This window comes from Cornus florida, unplaced genomic scaffold (assembly GCF_030987335.1).
Source record: "Cornus florida cultivar Cherokee Brave unplaced genomic scaffold, ASM3098733v1 CherokeeBrave_3.0.0_Hap2_Chr10, whole genome shotgun sequence".
NCBI lineage: Eukaryota > Viridiplantae > Streptophyta > Magnoliopsida > Cornales > Cornaceae > Cornus > Cornus florida.
Window position 1 is genome coordinate 31,566,014 of NW_026775580.1, and position 11,178 is coordinate 31,577,191.

General features: G+C 37.4%; 1 pseudogene; it reads right to left on the reverse strand.

Annotated features, from left to right (window-relative positions):
- Positions 1 to 1,078: 1,078 nt before the first annotated feature.
- On the reverse strand, positions 1,079 to 1,176 carry LOC132280491 (small nucleolar RNA R71; annotated as a pseudogene).
- Positions 1,177 to 11,178: the final 10,002 nt, after the last annotated feature.

An 11,178-nucleotide genomic window follows, 5' to 3' on the forward strand; every position in this document is an offset into this window, starting at 1 on the left:
AAAGGAGAATTGAAAGCAAGGAAGCCAAGTAAAACTAAGCAAAAGCACAAAAATGAGCTAAAATCTAAAAAAATTGCAAAGTATAGCAAGGCTTGAAACTTAAAAGTTTAATTGAAGTTGCTTTAGGACCCTTTGTGAGATCTTTCTAACTCAATCTCTAGTTAAATCGTTGGCCCGCGTGGTGGCAAGTTTTTAAATTCTTAGATAAATCATGAGCTCGCGTGGAGGCAATTTAATTTTCTTTGCATGTTGTTCAAGCATGGGAGTATGGGATCAATGTATGTAGAGAATGTTTATTGATTGATTTGTTGTGGGGGTGAAGTGATTTTTATTTGCTTATTATTTGTTTAGCTAGTGTATGCAAGGTCGTAGGTCATTAAATCCTACTCTTATCCCTTCTAATTTGCATCTTGAATCGGTTGTTCGTAATCCTAGGGGAAGAGGTAGTTCTCATCACTCCATTTTACCAATGGATGAATTGAATGACGACCATGTGGAGGACCTTGGTCACATAGACCAACAAGGCATCCTCCACCCTAATGTGCATTATGAAAACGTTCAAGTACCATTAGGCATACCTAAACCATTTATTCCACCACAATAACATAGCTAAATTCCATTGGGAATGGCTCGGCAAATGTTTGCTCCACAACCTCCCATTATGCAAGGCAATCAAGGTGTCTGAGTGGCACCGCCGGTTATGAATTCTCCCATTAGTTTAAGAGACCATTATGTGTCTAATGAATATAATGCACCCACTTGCATTCAATTGCCCCCATTTAGAGCACATCATTATGAGATGAAACCACAAACCATTCAAATGCTACCTAACTATCATAGACTTCCAAGTGAAGAACCTTACAAGCATTTGGATGAATTTCTTGAAATGTGTTCCGCCGTGAAATACACGGACATGCCGGAAGAGGTTGTAAGACTTAAACTTTTTCCTTTCACCCTTAAAGATAAGGCAAAATATTGGTTCAACAATCTTAAGCTTTTTTTGATAACTTCTTGGGCAGAAATGCAACAAGAGTTCTTGAAGAAGTACTACCTGGTTTCAAAGGCCAATGCCATGAGAAATTTCATTCGTGAATTTTCTCAAGGGGATGGGGAAATGTTTCATAAGGCATGGGAAAGGTTTAATGATTTGCTTAGGAAGTGCCCACATCATGACATATCTAAGTGGCAACTAGTTCAAGATTTCTTTGAAAGTTTACCGGATAGTCACAAGGGTATGGTTGATGCATCTATGGGTGGTTCTTACCTTGATAAGCATGAGGATGATGTATTGCAATTGTATGAAAGTATGAGTGAAAATTCAATGCATAGATCCTTATCTTCAAAAAATGGTAGAAATCTAGGTGGAAAGACGGGTGTTGGCTTATATTAAGTTGACAATTCCAATGACATAGCCACCGAGATGAAATCCTTATCTCAAAGGTTTGATCAATTTTTGATTAACCAAACTTCAGCGAATCAAATGTCTTCCTCCCCTAATCATGTTCATCATCGTGCATCCAATGAATTATGTATGACTTGTTCTAGTGTTTTACATTCTACTTCCAATTGTCCTTATGGACATGTGCCAAGTGAGCCCCATGATCAAGTCAATGCGACATTTGTCAACCAAGGGAATAATCCCTATGGCACTCATTACAATTCAAGTTAGAGGAACCATCCAAACTTCTCTTGGAAAAGCCAAGGGGAAGGCTCAAACCCTCTCCAAGGTAGTTTTCAAAACAAGTATGTTCCACCTCCAATGCAAAACCAAGGTTCCCAAGGTTTTAAATCATCATTATTTCAATCGCATGGTAATCAATTCTCTAATTCTCATTTCCCTAACCAATCATCGTATTCCCAAAGAAATTCTAGGAGTTCCGTTTTTGAGGAGAAAGTGTTAACTACTTTAGGCATTCTAGAGGCGAACACTCAATTGCTTCATTCCCATTCCCAAACCATTGCTAAGCTAGAAACCTAAGTCGGGCAAATAGCTAGTACCTTGAATGCTAGAGAGAAAGGGAAGATGCCTTTGAATGCACCACTAAAGCAACAATGTGTTGTGGAAACTCATTCCTCATCGAAAGGTCACACAATCGAACATGTCAATGCGATGACAACCTTAAGAAGTGGGAGAATTGTGGACAACCAAGTGAGTATGTCCAATGAAGAGAGTGAACCGGTGCAACCAAAAGTTGACACCCGTCCCATTTCACATCCTATTCCTCCTTCATTGCATGTGCATGACCCCTTTATGGAAAAAGTAATGGAAAATGATTTGAACAAAGATTTGAAAGATGATTTGAAAAAATCTTGTGACAGTTTGAAAAATTCTTGTGTTGAAGATTCTTCAAAGAAAAATTCTGTAAAACCTTTCGAGCCAAGAGCTCCATTTTCAGATGCCTTGATAAGATCCATTTCTCTTGAAAAGCAAAAAACCAAGACCAATGAAATCATTGAAATGTTTAGGCAAGTGAAGATTAATCTTCCACTTTTGGATGCAATTAAGCATATTTCAGCTTATGCCAAGTTCTTGAAAGATCTTTGCACCCAAAAGAGGAAGAACAAAAGCCAAGCACCAAGAAAAGTGGTTTTGATCGAGCAAGTGAGCTCCATTTTGCAACATAACACACTCCCAAAGTTTAAGGACCCTGGTTCACCTACTACGTCTTGCATCATTGGTGACCATGTCATGAATCGGGCTCTTCTAGACTTAGGAGCAAGCATCAACCTTCTTCCATATTCGGTATATGTCAAATTGGGCTTAGGAGACTTAAAACCGACGTCGGTAGTTTTGAAACTTGCCGACCAATCTATCAAAAAGTCCCAGGGTATTATTGAGGTTGTTTTGATTAAGATTAATAAGTTCTTCTTCCCCGTTGATTTTGTTGTCATAGACACAGAACCGGTTCCGAACCCCAAGAGCCAAATTCCCATTATCCTTGGCCGTCCCTTCTTGGTAACCGCGAATGCCAACATAAATTGTTGGACAGGGATAATGAAAATCTCATTTGGATACATGAAAGTGAAGTTGAATATCTTTAATCCAACCCCGAATTCTATAGGTAAGCATGAAGAAGTGTGTGTTGTAGAAAAGTGCATTGACAATGAACTTGAAAAACATGAGTTTTTGCTTGGAAGTTCTAAGAGTTCATCTTTAAACTTGAATTCAAGAATTGTTGTTTCTAAAGCAAAGTTTGAAAGGGCATAGAAGCCCAAGAGTTGCATAAACCATGGACCATCAATGTCTTTTGAACCATTTGTTGGATGCATAACAAGATATTTGATCCGTGCTAAAAGAGCCCAACGTCTTGCTAGAGACGTTAAAGACTAGCAATGCTTCGTAGGGTTTACAACCCTATTCCTCCCTCACTTCTATTTTACCTTTCATTTCTTACATCGTCTAGATATATTCTAGGTTCATACACATTGTTGGGGATTTTGGTTGAAAATGCCTGCACTTTTAGTTCTAAAATAGGCATTTTGCACTTGTTCGATCGATCTCAAAGGATGTTCGATCGATCGAACATTCATTCCTGCATCATACCTACATATTTCACCTCTCTGTCCCATCGTGCGAAAGGTTTTCATATCGATCTGAGTGCTCCAAGATCGATCAAAGTTCTCCTCAGATCGATCTGCAGTTCCAACACTTAGAAAATTTTTAAACCCTGCATAAAACAACTCTCTATCTAATCATTCAAACTTGTCTACAGGTTTTTACCTGTTTGATCGATCAAAGCATTTTCCAGATCGATCTTGGAGTGATCGACCTGTGTTCCCTTGTTGACTTTGACTTTGACTACATTTTTTATTTTTAATGTTTATTTTATTTTATTGTACTTTCAAAAAACCTCAAAAAGATTTTATTTTTATTTTATTTTATTTTATTTTTATATTAATTCAAAAATATTTTAATTTCAAAAAAAAAAAAAATCAAAAAGATTTTTATTTTATTTTAATATTTTGAATTTTGAATTTGTAAAAATTTCAAATTTTAAAATTTCCAAAAAAATATATGTTTTATAAGGTTAGATCGATCTGAGTTCTTTTCAGATCGGTTTATGTTTGATCGATCGAAGATATTTCCAGATCGATCAAACATGTCAAAGGCAGTTTTTTAAACATAGAAACCCTAGGGTAATTTGATCGATTTACACATCGATCTCGACCCTCATCACCTCCCATCACTACAACCCACCGTCCCAACTTCCGGCGAGCCTCTGACGACCTTCCACAAGCTTCGAAACTTCATCTCCCATCTCAGATCTCATCTCTCTCTCTCAGACCACTTCTCTCATTGAGTTTTGGTAAGTTTGAGTTGCATTTTTGGATTTTAAGTTTCAATCTTGTGTATTTAGTGCTTTCCATGCTAGATTTAAGTTTCAATGTTGATTTCTTGCCATATATATGCTTTAAACACATGTATATATATGTGTATATATTTTTGTATATATATTTTGATTTCGATTTGATTTTGGGGTCCCCAAGTGACCATTTTTGTGTTGTTGAGGTGTAGAGGGACCCACAAGCTTGCTTGGGTACCCCCCGTGTCATCCACGTCACAGATCTGTGACTTTCAAATTTCTCATAGCAGTTCGATCGATCGAAGTTTTCTCAGATCGATCTGAGAAAGATCGATCGAACTTAGTCATGATCGATCTGAGAGAGATCGATCTCATATTATCCTGATCGATCGAACTTCACAGATTTGTATATATGCACTTCACACCATCCATAGTGTTAATGCTAGTTTCTTGATGCCCAATGCCTATGTTTTCCACATTGGATGCATTCCATACTTACACTATTTAGCATGCTTCACTTAGTTACTGTTTACCTGGCTACATTATCTCTTGCATAAATTCATCTTAATTACTCTGAGTTGTCTATCTTACTTGGCAAACATGTTTCTATATGTTGTGTTTTAATTCTTTATTATCTGATTGCTAACTTTGCAAGTGTTTCGTTCTTTTGCAGGCCATGGCACAGGTTAAGACAGTCGTCCGTCGACAGTATCCGAGGAAGGTATGACAGCGTGTAGAGGAGCCCACAGAGCCCTCTTATGCTTGGGATCCAGTTCTAGAGCAGGCTGAGTAGCCTGAGCAATTACAGGAGTATGTGGAGCCAGGCCCGGCTCAGTCTGACCGCTCTACCTCTACCGCTTCTGCATCTTCATCCCAATCCGATGAGGATGAGCATATATCTTTTCCTTCTCCACCATCGGCATAACCTGGCCAGGTCTGAGACTGACCTGTCTGGAAGTTCAGATGCCTTTCTATATCTCATAAGTCAGTATTTGATATATCTTTCTTCTCCTGGGCAGTCTTGACCCGGGCAGATTTCGATGACATAGAGCGGCACAGAATTTTACCATTCTGGAGCCAGTTACTTATCCAGTTTTCTCGCAACTTGTTCGGATGTTCTTCCAGAACCTCCAGCCGACCCCAGGTAATCCATCAGAGCTGTAGACTACTATTGATGGATATCCCATCCGTATCACCATCGACACTTTGGCCACTTCTTTTCGACTTGGTTATCCTATTCTGAGGAGGCCTTCTGATGCAGACATGGCCGTTGCCCTTACTGGCCATTATGCAGCTGGCGAGACTTTCGCCACCCAAACTTATCTGCCCAACGACCTCTGGTTTTTCAGTTCGGTCTTGTACCGAAATGTATTTATGGCAGGGCATAAGATCCAGAGGCATTCTGATTTTCTGTCAGCCCTATATGCTTTCTACACCGGGCAGTGGTTCTCCATTCTGGCACTCTACTGGAGTGTCATGATGAAGCTATACACAGACTATATCAGTAAGGCAAAGCCCAAACGGGCTAAGTATCTCCCATTTACTCATCTCATCACACAGATTCTGCGAGACCAACGCTACCCTTTTTACCCACAAGAGCGTTCTGAGTCCAGGGCTTGCCACTACGGCAAGAAGGATTGGAACAAGAGCTACAATGCTTTTATCAAGAGCGTGGAGAAGGACATTATCCTAGCAGAAAATGAGGCTGAGGAGGCAGAGATGGCTGCAGTAGCAGTGGACAATCTAGCAGACGCACCGGCGGTTGCAGTACATATGGAGATAGATCTAGAGCAAGAGCCAGCACAGTAGTCACCATATCACTCTCAGGCAGGGTCACCATTACATGTCTCGAAGCCTAGTTAGGATGAGCATCATTCTCCTGACCCAGTCATACCTGACGCTCCAGCACAGACACCCAGCCTAGGAGAGCGTATACAGACCTTGAAGGACGCCGTTGTCTCTCTTCGGTTCGATGTGGCCTCCCTCAGTACTGATGCGGCATCTCTTTGCTCAGATGTCATGGCTGCGCTACGAGATATATCCAGAGATATCTGGGGATCACGCCCCGCTCGCCCGACCTTCTCTGCCTGATCTCTCTATCTCTCTACTCTCATTTGATATATCTATGATACATTACTGTTATGATATTTTTGCGGCCAGTCTATTAGCCCTGATACTGTGATGTGTTGTACATTATTTCTTTTTATGCATGATATTTTTGGATGTCTAGATTTTATATTGATATATCTGTCTGTGATTGACTCCATTTATCAAGTGCATCCCAATGACTTCAGTGAGAGAGAGTGCTGCCCAAAATTTTTCAGGACCATCCTTTTTCCTCTCTTCTTAGTTTATTTCTTATCCCATTTACACTTGCATGTCCACTATGCACTGTTATTATCCCCTTTGTTATCTGATGAGTTTTATCCAAGTGCCATCTTTTTAGGACTGCAATTAATTCCAAGTTTGGGCACAAGTATCTGAAGTGTTGTAATCTTGCTTTGATACTTATTTTATGTATAAATCTTGTTTATTCAATGATTTGTATGGTTTAATACTTCCAATTGATCATTTCATTCTATCCAAATGTCTATGTATGCTGGAATAGATATTAATGTGTTTATCTCTAGTTCTTGTGTTATTGATGCATGTCTATGTGTGTTGATGCTATGGATCTAGAGATTGTCGAGGCATTATGCTTAATAGAATACTATTGTGGTTTATTTGATGGTTTATACTCATGTCTTGATGGATTGTGCCTCTCCCTTAGTTTAATTTTCATGCCCTTAGCTTAGTTGTAGTGTAGTTGCCTTAGTTGTTAGATGGGAGGACAATCCATGCTTGTTGTTTGATGTTCTATGCTTATGAATGCAAGTAGTATTATTCTCTAACCATGTGATGTGTTTGGATTATGAGCTTAAAGGAAGGATTAATGGCTTAGTTTGATGTATTGTGCTATTCACTAGGTTGCTTAGATAAAATATGCTTAATTAGTCATCCATGCTTGTTGAAACAATCAATCACACACTCTCAAATTGCAACAAATGTTCCCCCTCATTAATTATACATTGAATGTCTAGAATAGTGATGTTTAGTGGTGACCTCTAGACACCAAGACCTCACTCTCTTATTTTCTCTAAAGTTCATTTAAATTGTTTATTTTACATTGAACTTGTTTAGTTTAGTTAGTAGTCTAATCTACCAAACACACCATCTCTTGATCACTCGACCTACTAACCCTATACATTGTTTCCATTGCTAGTGCACCCACAATCCCTTGGGACGATCCCTACTCACCCTAGCTATATTTTTAGTTAGAGGTAGTAGTGGCATTTATCAATTTGAAACTTGGCCACACTATTTTTCACAAATTTGGTTGTACCCACAACAGGCCACCAGTTGGAACATTTCATATAACACGAAAAGTTTCTTAAATCTTCAAGGAATGCAACACTTGAAATTTAAGAAGTAAAATCAAAGATGAACCTTAAAATCTATGCAATGAATCAAGGTTGGGATAATCCAAAGAACGCAATAAGTTTATAAATTAACATGAATCACATTATCAATGCAATTAACATGATTGGAACATTCCAATTAACATGACAAGAAGTATACATGATATCAAGGATAATGCATAATATCTATGCAAGTAAACAAGATTGGAGCATTTCACATAACACGACAAGTTTTAAATCTTCAAGGAATAGCAACTTGAAATTTAAAGAGTGAAATCAACCAATGTGGATACTCGGATATAGCCCGGATTAAAACCGTACTCTTGGGATCACTTTAGGGCTACTAACCCATGGGTACCTTCCCCTAGTGCGCACTATAATATAGGGAGCCCTCTATCTCCCATACTAGAACAAAGTTCTAGCCATGTCAAATCTTAATTGATATCCCAAGTCCTAAAATCAACAAGTTGTGCAACCAAGAGTGTATCAAAATACAAGTAATGCATTAAACCACATTCCATACACAACCAAGATTTTGGAACACACAAGTCATGCCCTAAGTTCATCAGCTATCATGGCATGTGAAAGGTCAAGAAATCATAGTATGCATCTACATAGACTGCAAATTAGGATTTAAAACACAAAGAATCTATTGATGCAAATATACCACAAGTATAAGATTAATGATTTAATTATTTGTTTAACAACTCTTGAACAATTAAATTACTCCAATGTAAGAGTGCAAGTTCATTAACTACATTAATGGAGTTAAGTTATAACAAGTCATGATACATGATAAAAAAAGGCAAAACCCCCATGAAATAGATGTCCAAGTCATTAGTACACTAAGTAAAAATTAATTAACCTAATTATTTAATTTCTCTAGAAATCAAAGTTGTCCAAAAATTTTCAAAATAATATATGTGAATTTCCATTCCATGGTGATTGCAAATATCACATCAATTTCACAAAGTGAGCAAGATAACATCATGTGGAATTTAATTAATTTAAATTAATTAAATCTCTAGATTTCAAAAGTTGTTCAAATGATCCAAAATTAATACATAACAAAGACTAAGTCATGGCTATGCCATATATCAAGTCAAAAATGGAAAACAAGCAAGGTATAATTAAATAGAATTTAAATCAAATTAAATTCATTAAATGTCTAATTTTGAAAACTCATTCAAATGGTTCCAAATAAATATATATCAAAGATCAAGTCAAGGTCATGCTATATATCAAGTCTAAAGTGAGTTATATGCAAGTTACAATTAATCATTAATTTCTCAAACTAACAAAAGACATGTATACAACTTGTATTTCACTACAACAGCAATTAAAACCACTTAGAAATTAAACTATAACACCCCCTACCTCACAAGAAGATTGTTCCTCTTGAATCCAAGGCTAGCAAGCACAAAATGGTAAACCTTTCTAGGGTTATGAAGAGGAGAGTGAGAGGAACAAATAGTATTCCCAAGGTTAAGCTTGGAAATCAATGGAAGGCTCTCAAAAATCAAAGTTAAAGCTTAAGGCTTTACGCTTCTTCCATGGAGGCTAGGGTTCTAGTGTGAAGGATAATGTAAATTGTGAGGGAGATGAAATGTGAATGGAGGATTTAGAAGTCCTCCACTCACTAGGTGAACTAACACCACGGTCAACACACACACACATATGCAAGACTACATATGGAGCCTACATTTGTCACTCATCCAAGCATCCATTGTCGGCTTAATCCTAAGCCTACACTTGTCAACCATCCAAACCAACAAGTGGTCCACTCCTAGGCCAACAAATGGGTGAATCTCCATCCTCCATATGTCAAGAGATTAAGCTTCCAAGTGGTTCCACCAAAATGTCAACAAGTGGTTCCATAGGAGTGTGACACTTGTCACACTTTTCAAAAATTACAAAAAGGTCCTTTTTCAAAATATCTTCTAAATTAAATTACAAAATGGTCTCCAAGATGAAAAATAATTACTTTATTTAACTACACAAAACCCCACAAGTTAAGAACATTACAAAAAAGTTATGCGTCCATACCCTTTACAAGAAAAGTAAACACTTAGCATGCTTTTCTAAGAAAGTAAAAATACACATTTCTAAGAAATCACATGTCATGAGTGCCTGCATAAATGGAAGCAAAACCGAACACGAAAAGTGAGGTTGTGCCAACAAAGCGACAAACGGGAAAAAGACAAAAAGTGAAAGTGTCGAAAAAAAACAAAAATGTGGAAATGACTCGGTCCTTAAAGGAAGTTGTCAATCCAAACGAAAGAGTCTCAAAAACCATTTTTGAGCACTTGAGATGACACCCAGTGACAAGAAACAGAACCCGAAAAAGAAAATTAAACAGAAAAAAAATTATTAGTAAAATTTGAGAAAAAGGAAAGGAAAGGAAAGGAAATGACCGGGTCATTACACGCACACCTTGAGGTTGTTGCACATTATTTGGGTAGTACACACCTTGATGATCCACATGCTCAAGATCCTCAATTTGATCTTCAATTGAATTGGTTGAATGGTCAAGAATAGGATGATTAAGCATAGAACTACCTCTTAATTGTTGAATGGATGATTCAAGATTTTGATTTAGAGGAGTGAGAGCACGATTAAGTGGCCTTCGACCATGCATGTACCACAACAAGTCAACACACTAACAACACAACAATCAACAACAATTCCACAACTTCCACATACAATGATCCCTTTCTCCTCAATGTATATCAATGTAATAATTTAATGACCTCGACAAGGGCCCATGATGTTGTAATAAAGTAATGGCCTCAACAAGGACCTATGATTGGACAAAAATTAAGTAATATAATTAGCCTCAACAAGGGCTATGTCTCAAGTATATAGTAATGAACAATTAAGCTACAAGAGTTTCAAGAATTGCTCACAAACGTCCTAAGCAACTTTGTCAAGATCCAATGCTTGCTCTCCTTGCAATCATGTACCTAATTGAATAAGTAACCAAGAGTAAGAACATGGTAAAATTAAGGCAAGCAATCAAATAAGCACTAATGCCTAATTCGATTCCAAAAACTGTTAATCCCCTACAACAACGCCTAAATTTGACAACGTTCGTAGCTATGTTGTGTCAAAAATGTGAATGTGGTTTTTTAAGCTTTGTTAGTCAAATTTACATTTATAAAACCAATACCACTAAAATGAAGTATAGCGAGTAAGGATCGTCCCAAGATATTGAACATGTAGTTGGAATTAAACTTAAACTATAGTGCTAAATGAAACTATAAAGAGGTTGGTTTGGTTTGATTACACTATGATTCAATTAAAATAAGCAATGCAAATTAATGTTAAAGGAGTAGAGTTTAAGAGATTGGAGAAGAGTCTTAAGGCATAGGAATCCCCACTAAGCTCATTCCCTAAACCAAATGCATTCAATTAAT